This window comes from Cryptomeria japonica, chromosome 10, assembly GCF_030272615.1.
Source record: "Cryptomeria japonica chromosome 10, Sugi_1.0, whole genome shotgun sequence".
Classification (NCBI taxonomy): domain Eukaryota; kingdom Viridiplantae; phylum Streptophyta; class Pinopsida; order Cupressales; family Cupressaceae; genus Cryptomeria; species Cryptomeria japonica.
In genome coordinates this window covers 705,035,626-705,055,872 of record NC_081414.1, presented here as the reverse complement: position 1 = coordinate 705,055,872, position 20,247 = coordinate 705,035,626, and the positions used below count along the sequence as shown (strand labels likewise).

The 20,247-nt window shown below is 32.6% G+C and overlaps 2 long non-coding RNA genes across 2 annotated transcripts; one reads left to right on the top strand and one right to left on the bottom strand.

Annotated features, from left to right (window-relative positions):
• Positions 1–5,967: 5,967 nt before the first annotated feature.
• LOC131055841 (uncharacterized) lies at positions 5,968–6,568 on the top strand. The gene is made up of 2 exons (XR_009108531.1): positions 5,968–6,213; positions 6,307–6,568. It is a non-coding gene; the product is annotated as an uncharacterized LOC131055841 (long non-coding RNA).
• A 5,904-nt stretch (positions 6,569–12,472) lies between these two features.
• LOC131055842 (uncharacterized) lies at positions 12,473–18,758 on the bottom strand. The gene is made up of 4 exons (XR_009359213.1): positions 18,556–18,758; positions 15,102–15,227; positions 12,917–12,999; positions 12,473–12,754 (listed from the first exon to the last, which is right to left on the bottom strand). It is a non-coding gene; the product is annotated as an uncharacterized LOC131055842 (long non-coding RNA).
• Between the last annotated feature and the right edge of the window lie 1,489 nt (positions 18,759–20,247).

The following is a 20,247-nucleotide window of genomic DNA, read 5'->3' as shown; positions in this document are numbered from 1 at the left end:
TGGTCTATACTAGACTAGACATTTCTCAAGCACTGAGATATATGTCTAACCTTGGTAGAGTTCATTGGGATGTAGTTAAAAGAGTCTTTAGATATTTGAAGGGTAATATAGAGTATTATTTAAGTTATCATGGTAACTTGATAGGAGACAAGATTTCCCTTGATATTAACAGTTGTGTGAATTCAGACTGAGTAGGTGATATTGATAGAAGAAGATCCACCTATGCTTACTTGTTTACTTTATTTGGGGGTGAAATTAGTTGGATGAGTAAGCCAGAAGTTGTAGTTTCTTTGTCCACTACAAAAGTAGTGTATATGGTAGCCACTCATACTTGCAAAGAAGCCATTTGACTTAATAGGCTATACATTCAAATATTGGAATAAAACAAGGTGCAATAGTTTATTGTGACAGTTAAAGTTTGATGTTCCTAGCTAAGAACTCGACTTTTCATTCTAGGACCAAGCACATTGATGTTCAATATCATTTTGTTAGAGATATGGTTGAGGATGGTAGGGTGAAGCTGGTCAAAGTAGAGACTTTGATGAATGTTGTAGATTGTTTGAATAATGTTGCGAGTACAAAGAAATTTAGATGGTGTTCGGTGTCTATGAGCCTCTCAGCCCCTAATAATTAAATAATGATTTTGGAAACCCTCATGTCATTCTTGTAAGGTGTTGGACAAGTGGGAGATTTGTTAGGAAAATGGTGTCTCGATCTTGCAATAACAAAAACTCCAAGTGTTTAAGTGTGTTTAGAGTGTTGGACAAGGAATGCTCGATTTTTCCTACTACTGCATTCTTTGTGCTAGGGAAGTGCTTCTAGTATACTTGATAGTTGATAAAACCACATTTTATGTATACCTTATCATTGTAAATCCTAACAGTTTATCATTAAATCATAGATCTAATGGTGGATATTTTGTGCGCTTTGTTTTCCCTAGAAGGCAATCGTATTTTATGAGGGCATTGTATTATGGATGTGGATTGTAATGTATTTGAAGAGTCTGATAGCTATTGAGTTGCCTTTGGATCTTTGTTGGTGATAATCCTATAAGAAGCTTGCTCTGCAAGGATATTGTAATATATGTTGTTGATTTCTGAATAATATATTGGAAGGCTTTTGGAGTGTGGTTTTTTTTTCTCCCAAAGGGTTTTCCCCGTGTAAATCATTATGATGTGGTATGTATGCTATTTATGTTTATTTATATTAAGTTTTTGTAACTATTGTAAAGATTTATTAAAAAAAATTCATTACCCTCCTCTCAAGGTTAGTATAGGAAGTTGTTTAAGCATTATGGTGATGCATACATTACAAATTTGGCCGCTCATGTGGGTAATGATGCATGGTTAATTGACTCATGTGCATATTTTCATGTGACTTCCAATAAAGATTGGTTTGTTGAATATGAATAATTTAATGGAGGTAAGGTGTACTTGGGTAATGAAGTTTGGGTGGCCAAGAAGAAGGGTGATGTCTCTAAGACTACTCCAACAAAAACAAAGAAAATAACAAGGTAGAGCAACATTGGTAATATGAATCCCTCTTCAACAACTCAGCCTACATAAACAACACCCTTAGCCAATCTAGGAAAGAATGGAGATGGAGACCCATTGGGTAAAGATCAAGACCCCAAGAAGACATGTGTGCATGGCTCAACACTAGATAGTGGAATAAAAGGGCTAGAGAAAGAAAGAACAAAGGAGAGAAGAAAAAAAGAGCCCAAAAGGGATGAGGGTAAAGGAAAGGATTCATTTCAAGGTGCATGACATGATGATGCCATTAGTGGTAAGTCTAAGTATCCAATTCCTTTTATTTTACAAAACATAGACAAAACCCCTCATATAAAGAGGACCCTTTTTCCTAGTCTTGATGCCATGCAAAGTGCCACAAAAATTATGTCATCCCCACACGGTTAGAAGTATCCTTATCTAATAAGAGAAAAAATGAATCAATTAGGGAACCATATAAGAATAATGTGTCATAGATATTGCAATCCACCCTTGTTCCTAGAAATATGAAACTCAAAACCACCTCATGTCTACTTGAGGACGAGAAGTAAAAACACCTTTTCTTGGAGATCATTCAAAATACGTTCTAGAAGGATGTAAGTCAAGCTACTGTTACTGATTTTAACTTTATTCATATTAATATGGGACCTTCTAGTAGGGATGGAGACCTACACAATTTCCAGGTCATGAGTACTAAAGTGATGGAAAGAATTGAAAATGACAAGTTAAATGAGGAAGGTTTAAAGATACTAGTTGAAATGTTGTCTGAATGCCTAAGGTCAATATTGAATCCATCGACACAGGTCTCTAGCTCCTTAGAAGGGATATTCGATCTAAAATCAAATACTAATAGGGAGTTGACAACAAATTTGCAAACAGACATTCATTTTGGCCTAATTGCATAGGAGTGGATAAATAAAAAGAAGGCCAAAGGCATTCCATTTATTGAAAATTTAAATAAATCTTATAATGAATCGAATCTAGAAAGGAATGGCATTTGCCACTGAAATAAACAATGCTAAAATGGAAGAAACCTCACACCTATAAGCTATTCAAGAACTTTAAAAAATCATGGAAATGGGTCTTAGTTTGGTTGCTGTTGAAAAGATAATCTCAGCTAAAGATACACCTTACAATACTTGATTAGAAGCTTTAATAGAAATGTAACTTCTAACAATAGAATATCAGAGAATATAGCAAATATTGGTTGTCAGTTGAATAGAAATGTAACTTCTTACAACACAATTACATTTTAGACTTTTTAAATATGTTTGAAATGGATACAAATCAACAAATTTTAGGTCCAACCAAACTATTAGATGAATGAAGCTACCTTCCAATTTTGATGTAGCCACTTGTCTATTTCAATTTTCATGTAGCCATTTGTTGTTATTTCAAAAACTTAATTATTTTTTAAATGGTTCTTTAAAAAAAATCATTTTTCTTTAAACACATGGACAATTACATTTTAGACTTTTTAAATATGTTTGAAATGATCATGGATACAAAACAACAATTTTTGAGTCCCCCTTATGCTTGGACATATGAGTGTGAACCGATATGAATTTTGAAGATCAATGTATATTACTGGGTTTCAAAATTTTCGTGTCTTTGTGCATTGAATTTTGAAAAATAGATTATGATGTTGTTGCGAATCTGCGAGTTTATACAATTTAGGTGTCTCGTTCTTTGAAACATGATGTTTATATAAGTTGTTCTTCATCTTTTTAGAATTCAGTTAATATTCGAATCCACTATTTCTATATTAGTAAACAGTTGTCAATCTTTGAATTGATAATAGTGTTGAAGTTTCTTTTATGAGTTTCAATAATCTATGAATTATTTTCATTTTAATCCCTATTATCGCATTTGTTTCATGGTGATGGGCAAATGTCAATGACCTTTCCTACTTTATGGTTAAAAGTATACCAAAGCTTTTGTATATTAAAAAAAGATCTAAATTTAATCTTATGAAGGGAGTTGTACCTTTTGCTTCAAAATTTAGAGGGAAACTATCTTTAGTTTACCCAACTACTATTAATGGGTTAAGTCTTATTTCATGGGTGAAGAGTCTTGTTTTAGTAGCGTTTAGGAAAAAACTAATCTTTTAAACCAACAATGTATATGTATATGTATATGTATATTTGTATGTATGTATGTATGTATGTATGTATGTATGTATATATGTATGTATAAATATATACATATATGTGTGTGTGTGTACAAACACACATATATGACTTAAAAATTGAATTAGAACACAATTTAGGTAAATACAAGATTAGGCAATCGAATGGTATTGATCTATAATTGAAATGAAGAAAGAAGAGAGGATTTGACTAACTATGACACCAAATATACCAAAAATATTTATCTCACTAAAATGATGAATTGATTTAAACAAAATAATAGAAAAAATTGAGTCACAATAAATATAAAATTTTATATAGCTTCAAAATTGATATAGTACATAATTTGGGTAGTTATGAGATCTTTAAACCAAGAGCCCTAACCAATGTTTAAAGTCAAGAACAAATTAAAAGTAAGAGATGAAATAAGAGAGAATTAGGCTAACCATGACATAGAACAAACCAACAATATTTATCTCATTGAAATGATGGACCAATTTAAACAAATGAATAAAAACAAGTAAGTCATAGTACAAACATATAATAGTGTTCGACTTCAAAATTGAAATAGGACATAATTTGGGTAAATTATGAGACCAAACAAACCATGAGTGCTAACCTATGACTAAAGTGAACAATGAATTAAAAGTAAAGGATGAAATAAGAGATAATTAGGTTAACTATGATACCGAACAAACCAATAATTTTCATCTCACTGGAATGAAGAACTAATTTAAATAGTGAAACCGTATCATTAGGTTATAGTAAAGATATATCTTTATACGACTTCTAAATTGAAATAAGTTAGGATTTGGGTAATTAGGAGATCGAACAAATGAAGAGTGTTTATGTATGACTAAATGAAGAACAAATTAAAACTAAGGGATGAATTGAGAGAGAATTTGGCTAAATATGAGACCAAACAAATCAACAAGCCAACAATATTTGTATGACAAACATGTAGAATGAATTGCAACCAACATTAAACTTTGATTCAGGAAAACTCTCATACATTTTTGCAGAACACTAAAGTATGGCTCGCAATTTAGTAATATAGTTTCAACAAAAAAAAATCAAATTTACCGTATGTTATTGGAAATTACAAAGTTTCTAAATTAGTAAACTTGTAAAAATGTACAACCATGCAAACCCATTTTAATCATAAAATTCCAACAAAAAATTGTCTACTCATTTAAAAAAAGTGAACCCATTTAGTAAGTCACAGTGACACTTGAACATAAGATATAATTTATTGGTAACATATTCTAAGTCTATGAACAATTTCTTTTTAGTGTTCATAAACACCCTAGAACACAACCTACCAATGCATAATTGTTATAGAAAAACACCCTCAAATAAACAAAACCTTCACGATATATTTAGAACCTCAAAAACCATAGAAAACACGTATTAGATAAGCATCCACAAAAAAAAAACCAAAAAAAAACCTCATAGTTATAGTTTCGAGAGTGGACAACAATAATCATGTTACAATTTCAAAAATGAAAGAAGCAAAGAAAGACAAGAGATTGGTGCTACCTTAGCGAGGTTATAAAACCTCCCATGGAACGAAGGGGTGTCATAGAGGGAGCGAAGTTGCAGCTGTTGGCCAACTATCGAAGCTACTTAGCCCAAACTTACATGCATGTTAGAGGCGAAAGCATTTCAATAATGCAATGAATGTTAAAAAGCAAAAAAAAAAAATGAAGGTATGCAAGTGAAAGTAGAATGCCCCACAATGTTTACATGCCGAAAAGGGAACTTGCAATGACAACAGAGAACCAAAGTGGAAGCATCATTGAGTTGGAAGGGAGATTGTGAGTAGAGCCTAACATGTAGTGGTGATATGATTGTAGTTGTAGAGAGCATTAATGAACATGTTCTGGTGCCTAACTTAAGGAAGACTTAGAGAAGATACTTGGATGAAAAGGGTGAAAGTTAGCATATATTATGTGATGTAATAGGATTAGAAATGTCTATTTCATGACAATTTTTTTTAATTACAAATGGCACTCCACGTGAACCTTGAAAAGATAGGGTGTGCATAAAACATGGAGAAAAGCCAAAACAGACACGTGAAGAGTAATAAAGAGGCAGCGTGGCTGTTTACGTACGTCAGCACGTGGCGGCATCTGCATCACAGAAACGATTTGCTCTGTCCCACCACATCACATTGAATTCAGTATTTTCAAGTATAGGTAAGAGGAGGGGCCTACGTGTCATCCAGCTCACCCTAGCCTAGTGTCCACGTACCTTCGTTACTGACTGTCTGACCTCCAGCTTGTGATCTATCAATATTTTTTTTCAGATCAAGTTTGTGATCTATCAATATTTTGGATTAAGTTTGTGATCTATCATTAAGATATTAGAGAGTTCTGATCTGAAATATTGATGAATAACAGAAAAAAAAATACAGATGTTAATGCACCACAATATGATTATATTTGACTGTGTAAACTTTTCATATTTACTATACCATTCATTTGTACTCCAGAAAGCGCTCTGAAAGAACTGGGTTTGAAGCCTTCTCGAAGGGCCAACGGGAGAAAATGATAACAGAAGTGCTGCAGAGGATGGTAAGCCAGAGATCACTGTTATTACTGAAATACGAAAAGTATCTTTTATTGTTTACAAGAAAATAATTGCAATAATCCGTGGCTGTTTTGCAGGGGCGGAGGATCGGCAACTTTCTTTTCAATGGCAGATAGTGAAATTAGGCAGGCTGAAAAAAATCCATTGTCACGCTACATGTGGATGTTTTCTATATTTACTGTGTTTTTGGATCTTCTTAGAAATTCTACAGATAAAGACACTTCTCACAGTGACTGTAATTTTTGGATCTTGTAGAGATTTTATATATAAAGACACTTCTCACAGTGACTGTAATTTTTGGATCTTGTAGAAATTTTATATATAAAGATACTTTTCTCAGTGACTGTAATTTTTGGATCTTCTTACAGCGATTTCGTAAACACACTTTTCAGATGAAAAAAAGGCCTAGTTTTTTATGATGTGTTTTTTTTTGTCTGCCGTGCTTTACGATTCGCCCATATTACATAGATATGATTTTGCTATCATTAAAAAGAAAAATAAATGTTTTTTCTTGGGAGGCCGGGCGGGGCTACCCAGACTCGTTGAATACTTACTGTCAATGTCGGCCGCAAAGGGACGACCTGTACTAGCCGTTCTCCTTTATTGGGACATCTGTAAGGTGTTTATTCTTTTTTAATTTTTTAAAAAACACGGTCAAATGACAAGTTTGGGTGCTGCATAGAAAATGGTGTATTGTACAGTTTCATAGAGAGATTGTAAAGGTGTATTATTACTAGCTTAAGGAGAGGTTGTATATCTGTACCATAATAACAATTTTATTTTTGAATTATAAATTATGTTATCAAGGATGGTAGGGGATGGGGTACACGTTTTTGAGACTGTTATCTTTTTTGGTCAATTTTGGAACAGTTAGGAGATGGCAAAGGGGACGGCTATATACTAATAAGAAAAATTAAAATATTTAGAAAAATTTAAAATATTCATATGAAAACATGGATAAAGGATGCACATATACATCATAGAACCTTAACATATAAGAACTAGTAGAGTTCTTATGCCAAATTTGTGTTAAAATGAAATTGATGTTTGTATTAAACAAAAATAATATTTAATCTTGAAGTATATTTGACTCAACTATTGGTAGCATATTTTCCACACATGAAGAATGAATAATTCCCTGCACATAATTTAATGAATTTTCTATCTATATAAACTTAAATACATATATTGCTTCGAAATCCCTTTTTTTCTCAATATTTTCAAACAAAATATTTGAGGAATAAGAACATGAATTCATTATATATAACTTTTTTGGTGAATTAGGAAAATTCCTTTTTTACTTAATATTTTCAACTAAACAATAAGGAATAACAACAAAAATAAGAAACTTCTTTGCTCAATATTTTCAAACAAAATATTGAAGGAACAAGGACATGAACTAGCTTAGACTTGATGCACATCAAGCTTAGAATTTTGTTTTGTTTTGGTAAATTAGGACAATTCCAATTTTACTCAATATTTTCAAATAAACAACTTAAGGAATACCAACATAAATAAGAGAATCAACGTATATTAGACTTAGAATATGTTATTTTTGTGAATTAGGACAACTCTATTTTTACTCAATATTTTCAAACAAACAACTTAATAAACAACATAACTGAGCTTACATGATGTATATCAAATATAAAGTATCAGAGAGGGTGCTATGTAATCTTCCAGAAGAGAGAAATGTAAAAGAAAATTGAGTTTAACAATTTCAACAAAAATATTTAACATGCAAGCTTTCTTATCTAACATGAAACGATATAAATAGAAATATGATGATAAATATCTCTATAAACTATATGAAGTGGTTGGTTTTGGAGAAGAATATTTTTGTTAATGCTTTCATTGTGAATTCTCATAATCTTAAGGACTTATAAAATATACAAGCTTAGTCTCTTCTTTGGTTAAAATATTAGTTGTTTGGTACATTATTGAATATGAATCACTTACCACTAGATAAGATTTTGAATGTAATGGTGATAGACCTCTATATGCTTTGTTCTATCATCAAATAATTCCTAGAAAATAACCTAACACTTTTATTGCCATAAATAAATAAATAAGACCTTATTTGATGGTGTTTGACTACTAAAAGAGGATCCTATAATCAAGTTATTTATTTAGTTGCAACTCAATTTAATTTTGTATACTCTACTTGAGTAGTTGATAAAACAATAGTATATTTCTTCTTACTATACAATAGGTTTAGAACCAAGAAAGAGAAGATAAATTAGGGAATATTTTTTTGATTTGTAAAAAAAATTGAACTTGTTATTGAATTATTCTCTAATTTTATCTATTCTTATTCATTTGGCCATGTTTCCACTTTAATTTTTTATAAATGTCTTAAACATTCAAATTTTCCAAACACATCATGTCCTTTCCTTTAGGAATTGTTATTTGACATATCTAGCTCTTTTTCTCGATGGTGTATTCATCCACCCAAATATTTAATTGTTATAGATAAGGTCAAGAGAATTGTTTTCTTTACACGTAGATCTTTAGTTCTTGTATCTATATTTTTTCCTATGATGTATCTTATACACACATTTGTGCTTACCATTTATCCAAGGAAGACCATATGTCATATTCAACTTTGAAAGAATAGCTAAACTTTGATAATTGAAGTAACCAAATATTTAATGACACAACTCACTTTTAGCTCAAAACCTATAGTACTAATAATTATCTTATATGCATATGCTAAAAATTAATAGGTGTCATCACTCTCCTTTTATAGCCGCAATTTTTAATTTATAAGTAATGATATCGATTAAACACTTACATAAAGAGAACTTCATCTTACAACCATTTTGAATTATTTAACTTAATAGGAGATTTTTTTTAACTTAAGTAAAATATTCACATCTATTACAAAAGATTGAATAAATTAAGAAACTTTTATCATTTTTGGAAGATTAAAAGAGAAAAAAGAAGGAGGAAAGTATAAGAGAAAATTCAAGATCCAAATCTCCTATAAAGCCTTGGGCTAGGTGTTGAAATCATGGAAAAACCTAGATGCTTTCATAAACATTGCAAAAAAGGAGAAGAATAAAAAAAATTAGATGACGAGTTTGAGAAGTCCTCTTAAGATGATGTAAATAGTTTTGTACAATCTTTAACAATCCATGGAATAAAAGGTTCACAATTGATTAGTACAGGTGCTTCCTTCTATATGACCTCCCATTAAGAATGTATATTTAAGTACAAAGAATACATGAGGATAGTAATATGTGCCTTGTGTAAGGAATATCACCAAAATATTATTGGTTGTGGAATATTTCTCATTATATTACCAAATATACAAGCAAAAGATATCAATGATGCTCTATATATCCTTTTTTTTTACATGAACTCATTATTGATAAGGAAATTAAATGATGTTTGTATACAAATTGATTTCCTAGTGAATAATGGTGTAATAAGCTATGGTGCTTACTAAGGGCGTCGATATGGACACTTTGTTAAAAATAGATAGGTGAATTATTTGTCAATGATCGTTGAGAAGTCATAAGAAGTGAATTTTTATATACTATTTTAGAATAGAGATGAAAATAGTAATATTTTTGTTGATTATAACTATCCAATAGTTTTTTTTATATATACACATACACATACACATACACATACATATGATGAAATTTATGACATCAACTTATTTAAGTTTTCTGTTTTTTTTTTTCAATATTGTCTCTAATAGAATCTAAGAGATTTCCCTTTGATTTACTAAAATATATAGAATAATTGATATTAAGTTATCAAATTGAATATTTAAACATCAAGTTTGATTTATTTATATTGGCTTTATCTAAATCTATTTACTTCATTATTTTTAATAGTTGAATGGAACTTGTTAATTCCATTCACACCTATTCTAGAACATTTGAATGAGATTCTATTTTTGAAATTAGCAAGGTTGTTAATCCTAATTCTATTAAGTAAAGCTTATATGTTCTTATTTATTTCTATCATGGAAAGATGAACCTTGCTTTAGATAAGTAGAGACAATTTTTAGACGTGTAATAGCTTCTCTTCTTTAATGGACTCCTAGAGATATACCAACATAAATGGTAATTCACTCACAACAAATAATAGCATAATGAATCAATAGATATATAAAACTATTTTGATTGTCTACGGGGTGAAACACTTTATTATTGGAAAGCTCAACCAACTACCTTCTTTAGGTCAAGAAACCAAGTTCAAAATAGATGGGGATGAAAAATGAGATATTATAAAAAAAAAAATGGAGGTAGAATGAATCAATATTCCACTTTTCAAATTATTTCCCCATTCAATGTGGTTTAGTAGTCGAAAAGAAACAACTAACACTTTGTCATTAGAATGAAATTTTGGACACACTCAAAATGCAACTACTTTTGTTTTCATGGTTCCTCTTTCACTTTCTTTATTCAATTTCTTCTATTGGTTAAGACAACCATACACTATATGCATAATATATTTTACATAAGATATAGATCTGTATCACACTTTCAACCAACAAAATAAACAATTTGACCTTAACTTGTTCAAAATAAAATATTTTCACCTAAAATTATATGATATATATAAGACATGTATAATTTCGATCTAAACACTTTTTCTCAAAACTTAAAAATATATTTTTCTATTAAATATTTGAATTTTTTGAAACGCCCCCCCCCCCACCCCAAAAAAAATTGCAAGCGACTTGTAAGGAGCCTTCCCTTACAAATTTATCTTGTCCAGTAAGAAAGGGGGTGTTGTGCAACATGTAAAATGTCAACATCGATATCATTACACTTTTAGGTTGTTGATGATTAGGTGGTCAAGGGTAGGTTGGATTCCCAGTCCCAAAATAGATCACAAGAGATAAATTCCAATGACAACCTGTCATCATTGGTCTTTTTCATAGCCATAATATTTCATACGTGATATCTATCAAAACAATTGCGTTATCTTATTCCTTGTCTCTGGATCAAGTTGGTGCCACGTATCAGGGAACTATTTTTATTATGTTTTTTTTCTTAATACAAAATTAACTCATTTCATATTCTTCGATCGCTGTACAATATAGATATTTGTATGAACTTAAAGGCTATTTGGAGTATGTGTGTAATTATCTACATTCTTTCAAATAAAAGTGTTTTTACTGTAAAAACACTTTTAGTCTACCATCTTGCTTTTTTTTTAATGCCAATGCCCTTAGATTGGATAAAACCTTTTCGACTTTTTCATAAAAGTTATCTTCGTCTGTAACCATAGTTATTTTAAAAGATAGGTACTTGCATTATTGTGTAGTTAACTTTTAAAATTTTGAAGCTTGTTTTTTTATTTGTAGTAAAAAATTAGTATTATTATATTTATTTATATTAATTTATAATAAATTTTTAATTTTTAAATTAGGTCATTCGTCAAATATATGAAAGGTTAATAATTTAATGTAATGAGAATTATATGATTCTATCATTTCATTATTTTTTATTTTCAATTATTTTAAAAGTAAATTGATAACTTGTTCAAAATAAAAAACTTTTTATACAAGTTTCAAACACCATTCATCAATATCATATTTTTAGATTAAAAGTGTAGGAGAATATCTATATAGGAAGATCAAGACAATAAACTCACTTTGTAACAAAAGATATTTAAAAAGAAAAAATCAATCAAAAATTGACAAAACTAGTAAATTGTAAAAGCATGAGAAAATAGCACTGTGAAAGATTAAAAAACTTTTTATACAAGTTTCAAACACCATTCATCAATATCATATTTTTAGATTAAAAGTGTAGGAGAATATCTATATAGGAAGATCAAGACAATAAACTCACTTTGTAACAAAAAATATTTAAAAAGAAAAAATCAACCAAAAATTGACAAAACTAGTAAATTGTAAAAGCATGACAAAATAGCACTGTGAAAGATTGTTTAGAAATGATGAGTGTTATTGCATAAGGAAAGGGTCAATACAAAATTGAAAGATATGCTAAGTAATGAAAAAGAATCACCCACACATTGATAATAAAAAAATAACAAATATACATATTGAAAACATGAAATTTTCATAGAGCATATTGATTGTTGCAATTTTTTCTATGTGACTTTATGAATTTTTTATTACCAAGATTTGGTATCAAACACTATGATCCATCATTAAGATAATATAGCAAGAGAAGATGATGGATAATGATATTTGATCCGAAAAATCACTAATCAAATTAAAAAAATATACATATGTTGTTTACATGAATACATTTTAATCGTTTGACAATAGACTTTTCCATTGAGAACAAAATAATAACTAATATATCATAAAATATATTGGCTAAAAAAGGTGTACTGAAGAAAAGATATTTTTTAACTATATTAGAGTTTTTGAAGAACACTTTAACAACTGCACCTAATGCTACCAAGATATTTACTATAAATACTATTTGAAGTCTTTTGGAATCTCTAATCTATATAAGAACAGTTCACTGGACAAGAAGTAGACATCAATATCAACTATCCTCTGTATTCAACATCAGATAGCCGTTCCTACACCACACACACAAGAGAGAGTTGATGATAATTGGTCAGCCAATGATCATAAAAATTCTATGGTACAAACAGAAATTACATTAATAAAATTAAACAAAATTGATGCAAAGTTTAGTTGTAAGCCATATAAAAGCAATGGTAACTTGGTCAGTGGCTTACCAGAGTCTGTGGCTTTAGCTTTTACTCATATATTGTATAGGAGTGGGGCTCCAACTGCAAGCCCAGATCTCTCAGAGCATTTTCTGGCGCAGACACAATGAAACAAATTATTTTTAACATTCAATCAAGGAAACGAAGTCAGAATACAGTTGTGTGTGAAAAGAATGCAACTACATAATTTAAACAAATAAATTTTATAGTTCTTGTATCTAATATTATTATTTATTAAATGAAAAAAGAGTAATTAAAGTCAATGGATCTGTCTGTCAAGTTTTAATGGTTCTTAATGAATCCATTAAAGACTTCCACATCAGACAAGTCTAAAACTATGTCCTAAACGAATTTGATGAAATAAATAGTCATAAAAAATGAGCCCTGAATGAATTTTGACAAAATGGATAATCATACATTTACAGGTCTGATTGAAAGCTTATAGAACCTAAAACAAAGTACAGACATAAATTTCAAGCTTGAAAGGTTATGGTATTTATAGACCACCCAAGAACAGTAAACAGGTCGTCAATTTCAAAACTCGATTGGATTTCTAAAGCATTCAAAAATAGGAAGTAGATCGTCAATTTCAAAGTTATGATTGGATGCCGAAACAGAACAAAGATAAGTCAATTTCAACACTCTGTAGAATCCAAAAATAGGGAAGACTGTCAATTTCCTGGCGTAGTTGTATGCACATACCAAGGAAATCAAAGACAAAATACAGTCCATCAATTTACAGGTCAGATTGTGACAGTTACAAACCAAAAACAAGTTACAGACCATCAATGTCCTGGAATGGTTGTATCGCCATATTACGTAGAGCACCCAACAATGGGATACAGACCACCAAATCCCAGGCCATCAAACTTCGGATTCTCAAAAGGAAAACAACTCCAAGATTCGGACTTTGAGGGAAGGAAAAAGATCATTACTATTTGAATATCTCTGAGGAATTGAAGATCCGATACCTATTGTTAGATTTGATGAGGGATCCCAAGGCAATCACAGTGCTTTACGGCGGCGGCGGCAGGACGGGTGATGGAGGATTTACAGAGTCTCACTTTCTTCTGCCGAGATATAGAGAATCACCCGCCTGATATCCGCGCCTTTAGACCCTCCACAAACAGTGAAGAGAATCAATCTCTGTGGCCTTGAGGATTATGGGGTGACTGCCTGCCTGCAACTTGTCCTCTCTGTTGCAAGCTTTGTGAGTTTCGAACACATATCATAGTTTCATGGGGTTCATTAATTTCTGATACCCATTGGATTAAATTCAGTTGGTGGTGTCGTGGAAATCAAATTCTCTCTGTATCCAGGAGTTTACCCCAATCCTCTGATGGCAATAACCTGAGCCAGCTGCCTTCTCCATTACTGGTTTGCTGACAGGGAGGTTGGGGAGGAGAAAAGATTGGATTTTGATGAATTGGGTGGGGTGGTTTCTGAAAAATATTGGATTTTGATCACTTGGGTGGGGTGAAATTTGAAAAAGATTGGATTTTGATGAATTCGGTGGGGTGATTTTTGAAAAAGATTGAATTTTGATCAATTGGGTGGGTTGAAAAAGATTGGATTTTGATTAAAGAAGTAGGAAGGGAAGCGGCCAAGAGAGGAAGAAGAGGAGGGAGGTGTTTATAGTGGTGATCCTGTCAGTGGATGTCACATCCCTCCTTGTGACAGAATTCGGAATAATTTCCAGTTGGGAAGAGGGGATGGGTAAGATTCCGAACGGTACGCAGGTGAAGTGGCCCGCTCTCGGCCCACCCACGTCCTTTCAAGAAGGCAGTTACAATCACAGATACAGGGTATCCGCCATGGTTACAATTATATCATAAAATACCCACCAGCCCAAACCTTATTATTGGACTTATGAAAGATTAATAGTGATCATCCAGAAATAACCTAAAGGCCAAAGAGGGACAACCAGGTAGTTAGCCTAATAAGGGATTGGAGGAACAAGGAGCTTGCCAAAAAGAACACATCGGTCACAGAGAAGGCAGAGGCAGTAAACTTAGTGAAAGAGTGTCCTAACAGATATATGAAATACCCAAACTTCAAGTCCTATCTGATCAATAATAAATAGCAGGGTGCGCCGCCCAGGGGCAAGACAAACCTGCACACATACATTCCTTTAATATTATTATGAACAGCAGAAGAGACGAAGACAAAACCATGAAAAAATAAAATAATTTACCTATGCGAGAGACTGGTATAGCTTTGCGGTGGTGAAGGCTTACTTTCCTTCTGGTATGGATTTCAACTCTTTCAAGTCCAAGTCTTTCCTTCAGGCCAAGGATCTGTGCTTCATGGTTGCAAATCCCTGAAATGTCATGAAAGGTTGTTATTTGCGACATTTTCGACCGAATATTGGCTTGATTCACTACTGCGACTACTGCTATTCCAACTTCTACAGAGAGAAAAGGAGTATAGATCGAATTCACCTATAAGAAATGTAAAACATAAAAGCAATTGAAATCGAAGATGAACGAACTTTCTTAGGTAACTTAAGCGGAAAGTTTCTTGTAGAAACCATGTTATTAAGTCCTCCGCGTTTGATTTCAACGCCGTTAAATTGTCGACCTGCTAAGAGTTGGACAGAACTGCCGGAGTCAATATGGACTTCTTCTGAGTAAACGTCTGGAAGAATAAAACTTGTTATTAATCTTCGAAACGAAACGTATTGGTCAAGCTTCTTTTGTGGTACCAATTATTTAATACGTTTCTTTCAAATTTGGGCTTATATTCATTGGTTGAAGATCTTTTTCCAGGCACCGACTATTCCAGCCATCAAAATGTACCATTGCCCATGACCATATACCACACGATTTCAATATAGTTTTTTTGCACAGATCGGACCGACACGAGAACATTTACCCAATCCGAAAGATGAAAAGAAATGTCACATTTGGTGCTAGATTGACGGGGAAGCAAATTGATAAATTGGATTTAAAATACCTAATGAAGAAAACAAACTGCTTTTTGAATGTCGACATCCATTTTTAAATTCTCAATGTGGTCTGATAGGATTGTAACAATCAATGTAATGGATAAGTATCATAATTCTACACATTTTTTAGATAAATTAAATCCGTCTACGAAGAACAATTCATACAAAAGAACATCAATGGTATGATGAGTTTCTTGTAGAATCAATCTTATCTTCTGATAAGGTGACACGCAACCTGAACTTTGATTTAAAACCACCCAGTGCTCAGATGAGAATATTTTCGTGGTTTTTGTAAAACCAGCGGCGTTTAGTAAGTGCGGTATTTGATAAGATAAAATCTCCCGTCGAAATGTTCAGAATAGCTGTTTTCTTCTTCAGTTGTTTAGTTGTAAATGTTTAGTTAGAGTCTGGAAATTTTTTATGAGCGGACAGTTCCAACGACTCCAAGATTATGGAAGAAATAGAACTGGTGGAGTTCAAGCAAAGGACAAAAAAGTACACGCCGTCAATCCCACTGACAGTTGGCTTCCGTGTTATTAACGGCCGATAAAGGTATTGCTTTGCCACCATCGCGGGTGAGGGGTCATTAGAAGCTTCTAGATTTGACCGCAGGAATTTCAGCATAGATTATTTAGCTTTTAGCTTTGCCATAATTATCATATCATCCGTTGAGAGTTAGGGTTGTCCTTCACGTTTTTAGCCTCTGAGTTTGAAGAGTTCAACTGTAGTTTTAAATTTGCAGTTTTTATAACGTGATTCTCAAAAGATGTCTTACAATTCCGGGATTCTAGGCCTGGAAATAGTCTTTTGGCATTTATTAATGTGTTAATAAAAAAATTGGTTTAAGGAAATATATAATTTGCCGATAGGCAATTCTCTGTGGGGTTGCACCCCCACCGAGATTGTCTCAAGCCGCGAATTGGACACTTCCCGTCAATTTTTTTCCCTCGTTTGCCACGTGTATAGGGTTTATCATGTAATCGTGTGAGGGCCTTTCCATTCCACCTGTGCTTGACGTTATGCCTGCATGTGGGTTGCATGTGGGTTGCGTATCCATCCGGAGCCCATCTTCAATCAATTTGTCTCCGCTGGAGTTTCATTGAAAGCAGTATTCTTCTTCAAGGGACGCTTCCTAATTTAATACAACCAGATTGACATTATTCGTTGTAAATCTAATTTTTGCTTTCTATTTAGGAATTAAGAAGTGTATTTAATTGCAGGTTCAAGGGCATCATAATCCACAGTTTATTTTTTTGTAGTTTCATCGGTGGATTATTTTTTTGTAGTTTCATCGAAATCAGGTATGCCTCTTTCAACTGGCCTCTTTATAATCATTTCTTCAAAGCTGCGAAGGTGTTTATTTCAAATATATGGTTTTTCTTATACATTACCAGTACAAGGGTTTGCACATGGTTTAATTCAATGATCGTTGCGGGTTGAGTCTATGAATCGTTATTACTTTTTTGTTTTGGATTGGTTCACATTATTTACGGGTTATCCCATTCTCTACAAATCTCCATGGCTATAGTTGAAAGGTTGGAAAATCCCGCCTAAGGGACTAGCTGACTCAAAACAGCCCAAGCCTATTTTAACTCCCCATCTAGCTTCAAATTGCAATAATAAAAAATCAGCTTTTTAGGGTGAAATACTGGCAGAAGTGATAGCTGAACACAGAGACAAGCAAGTGCTAAGAATTTTAGAGTCTAGACCTCTCTAATGACCTATAGGAATGCCCAGAGTCAACACTGGTGACCAATAGGATCACCCACACAACATCAGTGACCAACAGGAGCACCCATATCCAGCGCTGGTGTCTCAGCCTAATGCCGGTGTTTAAATTGCTACAAAAGGTTTGAAAATTTCTAGATTCCCAATTCCAGTCTTCTTCTGTCTGGTTATTTATCCAGTGTACACATCCAAATATTCCAGGGATACACACTTTTAAACTTGCTATCTTATTTTGTTATTCCTTGACCCATGTATGGTCCAGGAGAAAAATTAAAAGATGTATTAGTCAGCTGCAATTACCAGTCAGAAGCTTGACAACAAAAAGAGAACTGGCATTGATAGTTGGTTTGAATGAATGAGAAGGTTATGCTTTAGACTTGTGTAATTGTCTTTATAAATCTTAAACTTGTTTCTTACTTGCCCTGAAACTGCAACTGTACCTCCATTAAAGTGAATCTATTTCATTACTTTTTGAAGACACTCTCTGTAAATGGAATGGGATTTATAATTAATTTGTTTATTACCTTTTCCTCCATCGTATTGTATTCAAATATCAGAGAGAAAGATATTCAAAAACAGGGAGAATATTAGATCTATTATTGGAAAGGTTCGAGCATAAAATGGCAGGTTCCATTGTAATAACCAGAGCCTGCCATTGTAATAACCAGAGTACTATTGAGATACAACCAGCACTATGCATCGCAGTTTAATAGTTACTAGATTCTTGAGCTCGAGACACAATTATTGCAGTCTCTTAAATGAAAATATTGTTCTAATTTGAAATTTGTTTTCACGATAGGCTAGTCTCCCTACAACTGATGCTTCTTTCTATTCACAATGTAAAAAAAATTATAGATCATAACGTTTATGTGTGCCTTTAACCAAAATCAAAACTCCCTTCAGAGCTTGTTGCTTCAATCTATTTATAATAAACAAAAATTTGGCATTAAACATATCGGAATTTCATAGTTACCAGATTCTTGACTTCCACGCAACATTTTTGCTGGCTCTTAAACAAAAATATTTGTTGCGAGTTGAAATTTGTTTGCATGCTCCAGACGAGTCTGCCTACAAATGGTGCTTCACCTAATTGAAATTGGATGTTGTTCATACAATATTGTTTGATTGTGAGTAGTTTTTCCTCCTTGTGGTTGAGATGAATGTGCTTAGATTTTCACATCAATATTCACTATAGAACTCAATGATTGATGCTTGACAGTCTTCTATGCATGCGAACCTCCAGGTTGGCCAGGTGTAATTCTCTGCATTGCTTGTAAGCCTTTTATGCATGCAAACCTCCAGGTTGGCCAGGTGTAATTCTCTGCATTGCTTGTAACACTGCTGTCGACAACCGGATTTCATTAACCTTCAATCCATCATCCACGTTTTCTCTACACCGTCTATTGCTTTTTGTTTTTTGTTTTTTGTTTTTTTCAAATATGTGGTGGTCCAATATTATCATCAGTCAACCGAAACATAATGACAAAAAGACTATTATGAAAAATAAGCTTTTGGCATTTCCAAATGAGTGAGGACTCCTTAAGTAACCTTGTTGAACTAAAGTGTACACCTCAGCTATGCAGGGCATTTAAACTATTGTTTCAGGTAGCTGAGACTAGGAAATTAAGAAGTTATTTTTGATAAGTCTAGGAAATTTAAGCAGTTGTTATAGATAGCTGACTTGTAGAGGTTCCTTAGGCTGACCTAGGAAAGATCAAAGGGTACTTGTTATAAATTGTTGCAATTTAAATGTTGAATGTGATCAAAATTGGAATGGGGTAAGACCACCTATAGTGGGATTTTGGGCATTTGTGGGATTTTATATGGCATTTTTTTTACTGAGAATTACATTTTGAGGGTCTGCCCAATGATTGGAGCATGTCTGGTTACTACCACTTTTCTCTCTTGGTTTTCCCCTTGTCGTCTTAGATATAATTTAAATAGCAAGATTGTAGTACCTTGAAGAACATGGGGCTTGGTATTAGCTACACACATGTGCTAGCCATATTTTAGATTGAAAATATTTATTTGCAGAATGAGAAGAATGTTTATGGGTTGAAAAAATGTCCTCTATAATCTTGTGAATAATTTAATAGCTTTAGAATAAAGAACGTAGTTTGCCAAAGGAGATTAAATGTGTTGGAAGAATAATGTGATGCTAGCCTTGCATTAAAAGGGAAGCGGTAGAGATCAAGTTGTAATGCGCATTTAGGTGCTAACGAATGATAAAGAAATGTTAGGTGACAGGAACATAGAGTTGCTACTTGCAGTAGTGGATCGCATGTCTGATGGATACACTAAGCGGCTGAACTTGGAAGCTAATTGAAAATGAGAACCATTATAAATATTACAGATTATTTATAATTTGGTTTACACTATATATGTGTAAAGAAATTAGAGGAAGAGATGCCTAAAAAGTCATTTGTCTAAAAGACTAAGAACTTGTACAAATGACACATCCATGTTACACCCAAAATTTGTAAAATTGTTATGAAAATTGAAACCAAGTTTACATAACAAAGAGCCAACCTTATTGGCTACTTAATAAATCATTCCAATCTATCTGATTTACCCTCTCAATAACCATTGAGAAACACACTCCAAAACACTCAAGAAATTTGATCTACAACAACAAACATGATGGATTTGAACACCAAAACTATGC